This window comes from Paramisgurnus dabryanus, chromosome 12 (assembly GCF_030506205.2).
Source record: "Paramisgurnus dabryanus chromosome 12, PD_genome_1.1, whole genome shotgun sequence".
NCBI lineage: Eukaryota > Metazoa > Chordata > Actinopteri > Cypriniformes > Cobitidae > Paramisgurnus > Paramisgurnus dabryanus.
Window position 1 is genome coordinate 5,241,211 of NC_133348.1, and position 16,101 is coordinate 5,257,311.

General features: G+C 38.0%; 1 protein-coding gene across 1 annotated transcript in view; it reads left to right on the plus strand.

Annotated features, from left to right (window-relative positions):
• The window catches only part of cep85l (centrosomal protein 85, like), a 118,774-nt gene that overhangs the window by 12,296 nt on the left and 90,377 nt on the right, over positions 1–16,101 (plus strand). The window contains exons 8-14 of the transcript XR_010528675.1: positions 2,253–2,427; positions 2,612–2,814; positions 4,158–4,361; positions 4,557–4,639; positions 4,840–4,985; positions 7,262–11,596; positions 12,123–12,217. The gene's annotated coding sequence lies outside the window, so the exon portion shown is untranslated. The remainder of the gene's footprint in view (positions 1–2,252; positions 2,428–2,611; positions 2,815–4,157; positions 4,362–4,556; positions 4,640–4,839; positions 4,986–7,261; positions 11,597–12,122; positions 12,218–16,101) is intronic.

Sequence of the window (16,101 nt, forward strand, 5' to 3'; positions counted from 1 at the left end):
GGCAGCCTCTCGCAATACAAAGTCAATGGAGATGGTTGGATTGTCCCCCCCCCCAGTTGGCGTGGTTCTCAAATTTGCATAACTGCGCTCTGTCTCTATAGAAGTCAACATTTCGCGCCGCCATGTTTCTACAGTAGCCCTAAACGGACAAACTGTTTTATAGAGCGTTTTTTGTAACTATGTTGTCTCAGACGATGACGTGTTTGTCCTGTAGTGGCTACCGTAGCTCTCTATAGGGGGTCACACACCGGCCGTGCCGTTCTAAAAAAATCAAACACATTGTTTTCTATGAGTATGCGCGCCGCACACCAGCGGCGACAGGTGGCGCCTATCTGCGCCACCCAGCTATGACTCAGGAAGTTGCTCAAATCCCTGTCGTGCCACACAGCGCCACTCACATAGTTTAAAATTAAATAACATCATATTTGTCCCAAATCAATAATGATTAACATTGGCTGCTAACATATATTTTGCATTTTGAAGTAGACGCTATCTGACGAAGCTTGCGCTATTTAATGTGCACTTCCGGTTTACGATACCTCCGAGTTGTCCTAGACGCGGCGCTGAGCTGCGCATCCGGTGTGCGACCCTCTTATGTGTTTCGAAAGGGAGGGGTGAGCTGCGGACTGAGCCGTTGGTTGTAATTCACAATCTCACCTTTAGATGCCACTAAAAATCTACACACAACATCTTAAGTAAACAGATTTATAACATTTGAAATATAATTTAATATTTAGGTGCATTAAGTAAACATTCATCAATCTGAAATAGTCTGTATGCCATAAAATGTATCAATACTAGGGGTTGGAATATTGATTCACTGTTATAACAATATTGCGATAGTTTTGTGTATCGATAGTTTTGCACAGATTGAATCAAACACTGATCTCTGTTTGCCTATTTGGTCACTTTTATTACAAGATAAAAAAAAAGTTAGTATTGCTGAGATGATAATTCAGAAAAGTTAAAGGGGACAGAGAAAGAAATTTTTTTTTAGCTTGTCTTTGTTGAATAATGGTAGTCTACCAGCATTCCCAAACATACAAAAAGTGTCTCATAGAAATTCATCATTTAGAAATGTCAGCCAGAAAACGGCCCAATCTGAAAAACTGATGCTTATGACATCACAGGCATCTCACTGCCCCTCCACTTTAAAATAATTGGCTACATTTTTTGAGTGGCAGCAAAGTCAGCCAATCAGTAATGAGATTGCAAGTTAAGCCAGTAGGGGGAGCCAAATAGGTGCAAAACCACTTGTTTAAAATCCCCCACCAGTGTTGGGTGTAACTAGTTACTAAGTAATTAGTTACTGTAATTAAATTACTTTTCCCTTGAAAAAGTAAAGTAAGGGATTACTCTTAATTTTCTTGTAATCTAATTACAGTTACTTCTGATGTAACTAAATACTGTGTATGGACTCTAAAACAATTATGTATACTATAATACAATATTGGAATTAACATGGTTTAAGTTTACAATTCTCACTATTAATTGGTTGATTATTAGCATTAATTTTAATGAGATGCTGGCTGTTTATTAATACTAATAGCACGTATTAATGCCTGATTCTGCAAAACCTTATTCTACGTCCTTAACCCTCCCCGTTTTTACCAATACTTAAAATTAACAACTTCTTTAGTATTAATAAGCAGTAGTTGGATTATATTGAGGCAAAAGTAGTTAATAGTTAGTTAATAGAGAGAATTGGACACTAAAGTGGGAATAGAATAATTTATGTACTTTTATATATTATTTCTTCGAGCCATTTCAAGCCTATCCTTGTATAATTTACTAAATAGGATTTAGAAAGTAATTAGTAATAAGTAATTAAATACTTTTTGGAGAGAGTAATTTGTGAAGTAATCTAATTACATGATTGAAGATGTAATTAGTAACTAGTAATTAATTACTTTTTTTGAGTAACTTAACCAACACTGTCCCCCACCCTATCTGAGAGAGGTTTTTAGGAACCTACTAAGGCATTACAGACCCAAACAAAAAAAAAAATTGTTTACATGTCACATCACAGAACAAAGATAAATACCCCATTCAATCATTCTATATCACCTTTAAATTAATCTTGCATGAACTGTCGCATGCTGCATATGTTTCCAACATGTTTTTTAATAGTAGGTAATACTCTAATATCATAGTATTTTAGTTTTAGCAATTTTCATCATTGCGCTAACTTGTTTATGTTTCCATCAATGTGCAATGCTTCAGCGTGTTATAAATGTATGTTGTAATGTCAGGTCTGACGGTGGCAGCTGTGAAGGACTCCGGTGAATGGCATCTGGAGGCAGGAGCCCTCGTCCTCTCTGATGGAGGTCTGTGCTGTATCGATGAGTTCAACAGCATTAAAGAGCACGATCGTACCAGCATTCATGAAGCCATGGAGCAGCAAACCATCAGCGTGGCCAAAGCCGGGTGAGTTCTTGGAGAAATTATGTCACAAGCATCGAATTAAGCCCTTCCATTTTTGTAACATTTCATACATTTGCATTATTGTGTTTTTGTTCATGCTAAAAATATATATTTATTAATTTTAAATATATAAAATCACATAAAACAGTGGGAGTTTGTGTCAATAAGTGTCCTACTTGTTGTCTAGAATGGTGTGCAAACTGGACACAAGGACCACCATCCTAGCAGCGACTAACCCAAAGGGCCAGTATGACCCTAATGTGTCTGTATCTGTGAATGTGGCTCTGGCCAGCCCACTCCTGAGTCGCTTTGACCTTGTGCTGGTTCTGCTGGACACCAAGAACCCAGAGTGGGACAACATCATCTCATCCTTCATATTACAGAATAAAGGTTAGTACCACAAGAAGATGGCTTTATGTGTTGCAATCTTGATTCATTTTGAGACCGCAATTGTTCAAATGCATGGGGGCGTTTGCTAAGGCAAGTGTCTTTATTACTGATGATCATACGTAGGCTGCGTCTCAATCCGCTCCCTTGTTCAGTCGAAAGGCAGGGTTCCCACAGGTCCTTAAAATCCTTGAAAGTTTGTGAATCTGGGGGAAAATATTCAAGGCCCTGGGAAGTTTTTGAAAATATACATGCATAGATACAGGTCATTGAAAGTGCTTGAATCTATTTTATGCAAGAAGTTTTCTGGAAAAAAAATCCATATTATTCCCTGTGTAGTGTAGGATAATATCAAAAAAATTCTATACTTTTTAAGCACACGTACTAAACTGTTCGCTTTAAATGTTTATATCTTCTGTATGCGAATGTTGATTCATACCCAAATGCTTTTTGCATAGTTGTGTTTGACACATGAAAACGTCTCCAGTTACGTATATAACTGTTGTTCCCTGAGAAGGAAATAAGGCGCTGCGTCTCCCTTGCCATACTTCCTGCGTCCCTGTAATGCCGTCTTTGGCAATCTTTCAAATAGCGATATACTTTCTGCCTCCCGCGTCAACCTGTCTTTGTCGTTAAGCCTCACCATTGGTTGAATTTGATATACACATTCAGACGCACTTACCCCTGGAGGCGTCCCCAAAGTGTCACCGCAGTGACGCAGCGCGAGTTCCCTCAATAGGAAACTGTAACAATGTATCTTAAAAGGTAACACAATGTAACCTTGCTCTCACTTGAAACATGTCCCCACATTTAGTCCTTGAATTTGAAGGTATTGGACCCGGAAAGTCCTTGAAAGGTCCTTGAATTTGAAGTTAACTAAGGTGTGGGAACCCTAAAAGGGCACTGATCAGGCAGTTGTCCATTTAAAGGGCTGGCTCAGTCTAAATTGCTTGTATTCCCTGTAACTACTTCATTTAATATTAGTGGTCTCATGCACACATTTTAATGACTTGCAAGGTAATGTATTTTGTTATGCATCAATATCGTAACTAGTTCAGTTTTTGTTATTTTGCCAAACCATGTCACTGTCACAGGAGAATCTTTCCCTTTAAGCACTGGATGTCCCCCTATCTTGCTTTTATATTCAGATTTATTCAAATATCTCTTTAATATTGGCTAAAAGTACATGTTGAAGTCTTGATAAACAAATAAATGCAATGTTGTTAAACAAATGCAATGTTGTGAAAAAGAATTTCCCCTTTGGGGACAATAAAGTATTAAGTTAAGATACTTGTTCTGTATATATAAAATATTCATTTTAACGCCTCTCTTTCTTTCTCTCCTAGGAGCTCCAAGCGAGTCTTCTTGTTTATGGAGTATGGAGAAGATGAGGGCTTATTTCTGCCTGATCAAAAGCCTTCAGCCTCAAGTGACACAAGAAGCAAACATAATACTGAGTCGCTACTATCAACTGCAGAGACAGAACGACAGTCGTAATGCCGCCCGCACCACCATCCGCATGCTGGAGAGCCTCATTCGGCTCGCTGAGGGTCAGATGCTGCAAACAGACCTTTTATATCTCTGTCTCTCTCTGCTTTTACAAAAAAATATTTCATTTGTGTTATTTTCTATACCAAATAATCCCAACAAACCCATTGTTAGCGCCATTCTTTACCAATCTATCTACAGAAAAAGGAAGGAATTACTTGTTTCAGCTCATTGTTTATATTATCTGTGTATTTCAGCTCACGCCAAGTTGATGTACAAAGAGACTGTGTCAGTTGCAGACGCCGTTGTCGTCGTGTCTCTCATGGAGTGCTCTATGCAGGCATGTAGCCACTTTGTTATCCAGTTAGGGTGCACTAATATCTTATACTTAACTTGACTCCCTGCTGGTCTGCGATCACACTATAAACTTTATGATCCTAGCCAAACAAACTGTACTTGGGTATGGTATGCAAAGTGTGAGTACACCCTTTAATAGCATTGATGTGGATTAAGAAATATTTTCGCCTTTGTTTGAAACAGGGGGGCGCTCTGCTTGGCAATGTTAATGCGTTGCACACTTCCTTTCCTGATAACCCCTGTGAGCAGTACAGAACACAGTGTGAGGTTGTGCTGGAAAGACTGGGCTTGACCGATATCCTACACAAAGAGCTGCAGAGACTCTCAAGGTAAAAGAAAAGTAGTATTTATTTTATATAATGAAGCGTTTCAAGTTTTATTAGTCACATAAACAGCCATACACAGTACGGCATGTAGTGAAATGCTTAGTATGATTTAAAGGGATAGTTCACCTTAAAATGAGAATTTTGTCATCATTTATTCATCCTGATGTTGTTCTAAACCTGTATGATGAACACAAAAGAAGATATTTTGAGAAATGATGGTAAACACACAGCAGATAGTGATCATTGACTTCCGTAGTAGAAAAAAATATTTGGGAAATATTGTGATAAATGATGAAGAAAATATTTTGATAAATGATAGTAAGCACACAGTTGACAATGCCGATTAAATTCCATTATATTTTTTCCCACTATGGAAGTCAATGGTCACCATCATTTGTCAAAATATCTTTTTTTGTGTTCATCAGAAAAAAGAAATTCATATATTTATATATATATATATAAATTAAGATGCTTTTTCTTGATGAGCAAAATGACCGAAGAAAATAAGTCTAGTTTTTAGATAGAAAATATAAAATTTAAGTTAATTTGTGCTTAATACAAGCAAAATTATCTGCCAATGGGGTGAGAAAATTTTGCTTAAATTAAGTGTTTAAGAAAAAAAGAAAACTTATTTATTTTTTAAATTCTCACCGCATTGGCAGATATTTTAGCTTGTTTTAAGTTTAAATTTACTTAAATTGTATACATTTTTTTTGTCTATAAACTAGACTTAATTTCTTAGCTCATTTTGATAATCAAGAAAAAGCATCTTAATTTAAGAATTTTTAGATATTTTTACTGAAAACAAGACAAAAATACTAGGAAAGTAATTTTTTGCAGTGTATAGTAGTGTTGTAGTCAAGACCACCTAAACCGAGAGCAAGTCATAACCAAGACCAAGACAGGCCGAGACAAGACCAAGACTTTAAAGGGTCGAGACCGAGTCAAGACCAAGACCATTGCAAGTCACTGCATTAAAACACTTATGATAAAATGTGGAATATGCATATGATTAGGCACTCCTTGTCTGTGTGTGCGTGCGTGTGCGTGTGTGTGTGTGTGTGTGCCATCAGAGAAGTTGATAAAATAAACAAAGGCATTGCAGATATGTGGGAATTTATCTTTGTCTATAAGCAAATAAAAGTGAACAAACACTAAAGAGCTGAAGTCAACTTAACCATTTAATCTGAACTGTCTTTCCATGGCTTGCCATCCACTTAACACAATGCAGGTGTTTTTAGTAAAAAATTAGAAAAACTGTCATTGGGAGAAACTTAAACAATGATTAAACAATGCCAACATCATATGCCAAACCAGAATAAACTGCATAAAATTAATGATAAAACATAAATTTGTGGTGTGCCATCAGTTGTGGTCTTGACCGGTCTTGAAATAAAATTCGAAGTCCTCTTTGTCTGAGACCGAGACGAGACAGAGTAAAAATGTGGTCGATTCTAAGATTCGAGAACTACTACACTAGTGTATAGTAAGTGTATCAAAGTTTACATTTCTGGGAAATCCACAGTATGGGTTATGTTAAATATATTTCAAATAAATTGAATATTAGAGGAATGTAAAATAGCAAATTTAATAATGATTTAGTATTTAAATAGATTTTTTAACTGTATGGTTTATTAATTAAGTAAGGGGGGTTGTCAGCTGAAAACTATTGACCTAAATTATTTACTTAAAGTACCTTATGGTTAAAATTTTAATAATTCAATAGCACATTTGCATGGTTAACTGTCAACACATTTATTTTCCATTTGTTTTAAAGTTATAATTGCGGGTTATTGGACCTTCATGTGGTAATTTTCTTTTATTGATACATGAAACGTATCAGTTCTCAGTTTTTTGATATATTTTAAGTGCTGTCTAATGGTCACATGACATACAGATTAAACAACGTAAAATAATAATCTTTTTGTTTGTTAGTAAATGTTTCATGTTTATTTTTAATTTTTAAATTGTTTATTTATTTCAAAATTATTTTATTATTTGATTGTAATTATTGTTTTTCCATCAACTCACAAACCCCCTGCAATTCCCTCATGAAACCCCATTTGGGAAACCCTGATATAAAGGGACACTCCACTTTTTTAAAATATGCTCATTTTCCAGCTACCTTAAGTTGAATATTTGAGTTTTATTGTTTTGGAATCCATTCAGCTGATCTCCGGGTCTGACGGTACCACTTTTAGCATAGCTTAGCATAATCCATTGAATCTGATTAGACCATTAGCATTCCTAATAGCAACCATTTTCATGTATTCTTCCAGGCTACAGAACACAAGATCAAGCTCTCCTAAAGGGACCGTACCACATACTGAACACACAAATGGGAATGAGGCTGACAAAAATCACAGTAACGGTGAGCTGACCACTGAGTCCGACCGAGGCCTAGACTGGTTCCACTCCTTATCCAGCCCGACCGGTACCGATGCAATTGTTCACACCTCCCCTGTCGTCACCTCGACTCAGAACGGCACATCGGCACGACGCATGGCAGTTTTGCCTAGCAACAGCAGCGGTTCTGCTCACCAAAAGGGTTCAGCACGGGAGAACAATGTAGGTGTCTCCAAGAAAATTGCTGACAAACCCGCTACTGTGGTAGACAGTGCCTCCAAAAAGCTCAGAGGAAAAAGGTTGAAAGCGATAAAAGCGTCTTTAATGCAGAGCAAGGACAGGGGCATTGAAGACAGAGAAGATGCAGAAAATGATCTTGAGGTGTTTATTTCAGACACACGTCCTTCACACAGCACACCCATGACAGTAAAGAAACCCACTAAAAGGAAAAGGCCGACTATCAGTTCATTTGAGATTGATCAGGAGCCTGAGGGTGCCGAAAACTTGCGTGCCAAACTCACAAACTTCACCTTTAAGCCCAAAAATAGATTAACTCATGCAGGTCCGTCAGATGGTAACACTTGTTCAGAGATCTTTGTGAAAGACAGTGAGCGGAGGGAACCTACAGTGTCTCGATTGCAAGAAAAAGAACCGGTTGATGGGAATCAGTCAAGCCCACATTGGCCAGCAGAGGGCAGCAATACTAAAGAGAAACTCAAGATGGGAAATAAAAACAAAAACAAAGATCCCTCTGAGGTTTCCAGTGAGGACAGCAGAGCTAAAAATGGAAATTTCAAAGAGATTGAACATAAGCAACAGATGCCGCCGAGACCAAACAGGCTTTCTCCATGTGAAAGCAGCGACAATGCCAATAAACAACCACCATCCCTAACAAAACAAGACCAACCTAAGGTGGCCAGCTCCACCCTAGCTAAACTTTCCAGATTCTCTTTTATTGCCTCGACTGAGGAAAAGTCTGGTGATGAAACAATCCCAGTTCCACCTAAAGCCAAAAGCATCAGTACAAACAACACGTCAACAAGCGTACGAGAAGAATTCACAGATTCTACCACACAGATAAATAGGTCACAAAATAACACAACCCTAAAGACGAGGAAAAATATAACTGCAGAAGAACCGAAGACCATCACACCACAGACAGGGTGCGTAAGGACGGAAACCTCTGGTATACGGGAAGCAGCCGAGCAGCATTCTGGCAACCCAATGAAGAGGAGATGTTTTGAATTGGGCTCCAGAGGTCCTGCAGGACTCTTTACAGGTCATTCTTTGTTCAGCTCATCTGTCATAGATGATGATGATGACCTGGATGTTGAATGGGAATGAGATGTTTGCCGTTTGTTGAATGTTTCGTACTATTTGACACAATATTTAGTTTTTCTGTTTCTCTTTGAAATGTGATGTGTAGAATGAAATGTGTTAGTAAATATCAGTAAATATCGTTTACATTTTTATAACTGGTTCAGTGTCTTCAGTGTATAAGTTGCTTATTCCATTACAGACACTGTGCTCTACATTTTTGTACATTCTCAAAAACTAGTCAAAATATGTACCCCAGCAGTCACCAGGGTTACAGATTTGCTCTGGTACCTAATAGGGTGCATATTAGTATCTCGGATGTACAACTGGTTTGAAATAGGGTGCATATAAGTCCCTAGGAGGTATGTACTGGTACCAAATAGGGTGCATATAAGTCCCTAGGAGGTATGTACTGGTACCAAATAGGGTACATATAAGTCCCTAGGAGGTACGTACTGGTACCAAATAGACTGCTCGGCGGTACCTACTGATGGAAAAAGGGGGGCATACTAGTATCTCAGAGGTACCTACTGGTATCCGATAGGGTGCATATTAGTACCTTGGAGGTACGTACTGGTACCAAATAGACTGCATATTAGGACCTCAGAGGTACCTACTGATAGAAAAAAGGGGTGCATACTAGTTTCTCGGAGGTACGTACTGGTACCGAATAGGGTGTATGTTAGTACCTAGGAGGTACGTACTGGTACCAAATATACTGCTCAGCGGTACCTACTGATGGAAAAAGGGGGGCATACTAGTATCTCAGAGGTACCTACTGGTACCCGATAGGGTGCATATTAGTACCTTGGAGGTACGTACTGGTACCGAATAGGGTGCATATTAGTACCTCTGAGGTACCTACTGATAGAAAAAAGGGGTGCATACTAGTATCTCGGAGGTACGTACTGGTACCGAATAGGGTGTATATTAGAACCTATGAGGTACGTACATGTTCCAAATAGACTGAATATTAGTACCTCGGAGGAACCTACTGATAGAAAGAAGGGGTGCATACTAGTATCGGAGGTACGTACTGGTACTGAATAGGGTGCATATAGTACCTCGGAGGTATGTACTGGTACCAAATAAGGTGCATATTAGTACTTAGGAGGTACGAACTGGTTCCAAATAGACTGAATATTAGGAGTACCTCGGAGGTACGTACTGGTATCGAATAGGGTGCATATTAGTACCTAGGAGGTACGTACTGGTACCAAATAAACTGCATATTTGTACCTTGGAGGTACTTACTGGTATCATATAAGGTGCATGTTAGTACCTTGGAGCTAAGTACTGGTACCAAATAGGGTGCATATTAGTACCTTGGCGGTACGTACTGGTACCGAATAGGGTGCATATTAGGACCTCGGAGGTACCTACTGATAGAAAAAAGGGGTGCATACTAGTTTCTCGGAGGTACGTACTGGTACCGAATAGGATGTATATTAGTACCTATGAGGTACGTACAGGTTCCAAATAGACTGAATATTAGTACCTCTGAGGTACCTACTGATAGAAAAATGGGGTGCATACTAGTATCGGAGGTAAGTACTGGTACTGAATAGGGTGCATATTAGTACCTCGGAGGTATGTACTGGTACCAAATAAGGTGCATATTAGTACTTAGGAGGTATGAACTGGTTCCAAATAGACTGAATATTAGGAGTACCTCGGAGGTACGTACTGGTATCGAATAGGGTGCATATTAGTCCCTAGGAGGTACGTACTGGTCTGGTAGCAAACAGGGTGCATATTAGTACCTCAGAGGTATCTACTGGTACCAAATAGGGTGCATATTGGTACCTAGGAGGTATCTACTGGTACCAAATAGGGCGCATATTAGTACCTCAGAGGTATATACTGGTACCAAATAGGGTGCATATTAGTACCTCAGAGGTATCCACTTGTACCAAATAGGGTGCATATTAGTACCTAGGAGGTATCTACTGGTACCAAATAGGGGGCATATTATTACCTCAGATGTATCTACCAGTAGCAAATAGGGTGCATATTTGTACCTTGGAGGTATCTACTGGTACCAAATAGGGTGCATATTAGTACCTCAGAGGTATCTATCGGTAAAAAATAAGGTGCGTGTTAGTACCTCAGATGTATCTACTGGTAGCAAATAGGGTGCATATTAGTACCTCAGAGGTATCTACTGGTACTAAATAGGGCGCATATTAGTACCTCAGAGGTATCTACCGGTAAAAAATAAGGTGCGTATTAGTACCTCAGATGTATCTACCGGTAAAAAATAAGGTGCGTATTAGTACCTCAGATGTATCTACTGGTAGCAAATAGGGTGCATATTAGTACCTCAGAGGTATCTAATAGTACCAAATAAGGTGCATATTAGTATATTAGTATCTAGGAGGTACATACTGTTACCAAATATAGTGCAAATTAGTACCTCAAAGGTTATACATAGTATTTCAACGGTACATCAGAATGGTATTGGCCAAACGTATACCTATCTGCACCTCATTGTGCATATTAGGACCTTTTTAAAGGGTATTGCCGCATGGTAACAGATGAAGTACATATTTTGATAATTTTTTCTACCAGTGTAGCAGTTTATATTTTCTTTGAAGTTTGTTTATAATGTCATAAGTATATAAGATTTCTTTCAATTTGTTATTTAACGTTGCAATTGACAGGCAAATATAGTGATTTTCTGTCTGTTTAAAGTCAAATAACCATTAAAGTCAATGCTGTGTGCTTAGCAGACACTGTAAGAGATGTTTTCAGGCTTGAGCAATCGAACCACTGGGAATTGGGCATGACGCCATGGTGAAAAGATGCTGCCTGTTGTCATGGTGACCGATTGCATTCCATCGGGAGGTTGGAAATGAAGGTGCTGCAGTGGGTGATAATAGGATCCCTGTTTCCGCCATACAGGATCTGCTGCGTCAGGTGATCTGACAAACACTGCCACCTTCTCCAAGGTCAGTATCACAAAGACCGATCCAGACAAAGAGACTTACAGATTTAAAGGGATAGTTCAGCCAAATATGAAAACAAACTTACATCTGTGTGTTTGTGTAAAATATGTATTTGTGACCCTGTCTGTGAAATCTAGAAGTCTCAATCTAATGAGATTAGGGGCGTCAAAGTTTTGACATGACCTTACGCAGTCAATAGTAAAGATATCAATATTTTCACAGAAATGTTTCTTTACATTATATCAGATGATTTTATAGTAAATCAAAAAAAGTGACTTTAGCTGTGTTTGCACCAACTGGGTCTCATTTATATATTTATGTGTTTTTATCACTTATTCATATGGAAAGTTATGAAATGATGAGGTGAAGAGGAGTTGCAAGCAGGATTCAAACTCTGTGTCAGTGTCCTAAAACATGCAGTTACCATCACCACACCAGCTTTCCACCTCCATTAATATTGATGCATGTTAAAATGTGACTGTACAAAGCTTTTATTTTGTCATCAATGATGTCAATTCCTTTTTCTCAGGAGTTACTTTATGAAGTCTAACCTTTAATTTGACTGGGTCAAGGTCTGAAGTCATGGCTCGCCGAGCGTCAGTGTTCTGTACAGACGGGCTAAAGGTAAGATGAGACGTTAATGGATCCTAAACTTCCTGCAGATGGATCAGTGTCCTTATTAATAATGAAGCATTATTGATTTAGCGCCTTTGAATGTGCCACCAAGAACACTTACACCCCCAAACTTACCATTACATCATTCCTGTGGCATCCTACAACTGGGAGCTTTAATTATGTTTTGTAGGATTGGGTTTTTTTTAGCTTTCCGTAGACGGAATGTCTCATATGGATTGATTCCGGGCATAAATATTAATCGTTTTGGGAGGGTATGGATTGTTCTTGAAAAGGAGCCCATTTGCTCAGTGTTGTAAAGATTATGAAAAATATTTGCTTTATACAGGGTGGTCCGAAAACCTTATACCACAGTGAAAATCAGATGCGTACACTGTAAAAACATCTTATACAGGCAACAAATATTTTTAATGATCGGTTATTTTTAAATCAGCATTGGGTCAGCAAAGGACAAACCCAGTCATTGGGTTATATTAACCAAGACATTATTTATATTTGACCCAACGATAGTTAAACAGGGTTCCCACGGGTCCTTGAAATCCTTAAAAGTTTGTAAATCTGGGGGAAACAATTCAAGGCCTTGGAAAGTTTTGCAAGAAGTTTTCTGGAATAGGATATCATCATAAAATTACTAGACGTTTTAAGCACACGTGCTAACTTTTCGCTTTAAATGCTTATATCTTCTGTATGCAAATGTTGATTCATATGCATAGTTGTGTTTGACACATGAAAACGTCTCGGATTACGCATGTAACTGTTGTTCCCTGAGAAGGGAACGAGACGCTGCGCCCCCCTTGCTATACTTCCTGCGTCCCTGTAACACCGTCTATGGCAATATTTCAGATAGCGATATACTTCCTGGCTCCCGCATCACCCTGTATTTGTTGTTAAGCCTCAGCATTGGTTGAATTTGATATACACATTCAGACGCACTTACCCCTGGAGGCGTCCCCAAAGTGTCACCGCAGTGACGCAGCGCGAGTTCCCTCGAAAGGGAACTGTAACAATGTATCTTAAAAGGGTAACACAATGTAACCTTGATCTCATTTGAAATGTTTCCCCACATTTAGTTCTTGAATTTGAGGGGGATTTGCACCTGGAAAGTCCTTGAAAGGTCCTTGAATCTGAAGTTAAATTTGTCCCTCTTTGACCCAATGAAAATAACCCATGTTAGTGTATAAACCTAAGCTGTTATAGGATTTTTTTAAATATTTAAACTTTCTGTAACTTCACATTTGATATTGACAAAGGACATCCAAATTAAAACATATTCATATTTCCTTTCAAATTTTTAATAAGAATTATAATATTATTTGTAGACTCCATATACAAATAATAGATTAATACATTTGTAAAGCATATGTTTCCTCAGCTAAAGCAAACATGAAACTTGCAGCTTTCCAGCAGGTTGTTTTGACAGTTTTGAAGTCTCAGTAGATGTGTTGGCTCATGTCAGAGACACATGTCTGAAACTCTCTTCCATTGAACAGAGCTAAAGTTTTGTTTGGCACAACCGGTTATTTTCCATTTAAACCGGAGCTGGAACCCCACCTTTAGGGTAAGTAATAAAACGGTAGCAAGTTTATGAGTCAGTCTGTTAGTGTGAGACTCTTAGTGAATAAATCAAGATAAGCTGTCTTGTGGAATTATAAAAGTTGTTACAGGTTAACCGTCAAGGTGTTATGGTCGTGTGCCTGCCCTGCACAGAACTAAACCGGCTGCTCTGTCTGCTGTAACCAGGTTACATAAAGCCAAAGGTGTAATGTAGGTTAAACCAGCTTGTTTTGCAGATTTCCAACCAGAATGCCTCAGGGAACAAACAATAAGTATAGCGATTGACAGGATTGTTGAAGGCTGTATGTGATCTTATGCAGTAAGCTCAGTTTTATGTAAAATAAACTATTATTTTTGCCAGATGCACTCTTATGAAAGAAGAATCATTTTTGGTTCCACAAAGAATCATCAAGCACATTTTTTATTATTTTTAAAAGTGTGTTTTTGACGTGACAGGCCTGCTTGTGAGGTTATAAATGGGTGTGAAATTGGGCAACACATCCTCCTCATGGTCAGTCACTGTCTGTAAGCTGGAAAGAGAATTGCTGACTGAGAAACGCTTACTCAAACTTTGTAAAAGTTTGTGAAATGTGCAACATCCTTAATGGCTCAACAGCATCACTTTTGGTCAAAAGAAAACAATCTCAAACTTTAAATCTTAATAAAAAACATATTAAATGATACAGTGTAGTGCTGTTGGTTGGTAGCTATATTTTTTTGCGTCACACCTGACACCGTCACCAGTTTGGGAACCACTGTATTAAGGTTTCAGTTAAAGGAATAGTCTGGACCACAAAACCAGTCATAATGGTATTTTTTATATATTTATATATGAAGAGTTTAGTTTCAAAACGCAATAAATCCATTTTGGTAAAAATGTGTTTTCTATACCATGGAAGTGTGAAGATGAAAACCACTATTTTCTGATACAAACTTTCACATAGCATCTTTAGGTTATAATAACATTCAAAATTCAAATCCATTATTAGATTTTCAAAGATTTATTATAAAAACTGATCATTTTTTTCCGCAAAATGCAATAAATCCATGACAAGTTTTCTTTTTCAAAATGCTGTAAATCTATTGAATCAATATATAAATGTGCATTCATCTTTGTCATGTTATATTCATTTAGTTGACTAGTGGTAAACACTGATTTAAACATAAACATTAATGGCATTAATCAAAACACTAAGTCATATTAAGAATACTATCATTGCTTCTTTTATCCTTGGGACGTTGTCGCTGAACTTTATTGACAGCGATCAGCTGTAAAATGTTTTGGTCCTGCTCGATTTTCGTTGACTTCACATAAAGTATGTTTAGTTTAGTTTTTCATAAGATGCTCTGGGGTCAATGTGTTAGCATGACAGAAGCTTGATGCTGTCGCGTGAGAACAAGCAACAGACGGCATTTTTCCGTATTCCGAGTGCCTCTCGCGTAAATGATTAGATGTTGATGGCTTACGTTTCTTCCCCCCCACAGAAAACCACCACAGGTTTATCAATGCCATCAAAATTACTTTTTTTTTAATCACAAAGAACAACAAAGTAGATGAGAAAAACTAGGATTCTGTGTGTATTCAAAGAGCCAACCTTATTGTTTACAATGCGTGGAATGGTGCGCTGTGATTGGTTGAAGCGGATTTATTGCATTCTGCAGAGAAGGAGGACTGGCGTTTGTCGTGGTTTGGATAAAAGGGAGAAAAAGATGACAGAATAACACGGCGGATATCGGATTTTGTGTAAAATTAAGAATTTACTTTTTAATACTGACCTGATACAATACTGATTTTGGCGGTAAAATATTTTTATACCCTGAACTATTTTGCGCTGCTCTTAGTAGATTGCGTTGGTCATTATGGAAATCAGCCGTTGCGCCTGTGTTATTTAATTTGCGCCTTTTTAGTAAATACCCCGCATATATTATTACACTGAAAAATTTACTCAATTTACTCAGTTTTTCAATTTACTCAAAGCAAAAACAATTAGAAAAGCGAAACAAAACAAAAAACTTTAGTTTAAATGTAGCTTAAAGGGATAGTTCGGCCAAAAACGATATTAAACCCATGATTTACTCACCCCCAAGCTGTCGGAGTTGCATATGTCCATCGTTTTTCAGACAAACACATTTTCGGATATTTAAGAAAATGTTTTAGATCTTTCAGTTGATTAAATGTAATGTTACGGGGTCCACCCATAGTCCACGACCTTCAAGTCCAAAAAAAGTGCGTAATCCTTCACAAATTAAATCCAAACGGCTCCAGGATGATAAACAAAGGTCTTCTGAGGGTAATCCGCGCGGTGTTGTTGTAGAAATAT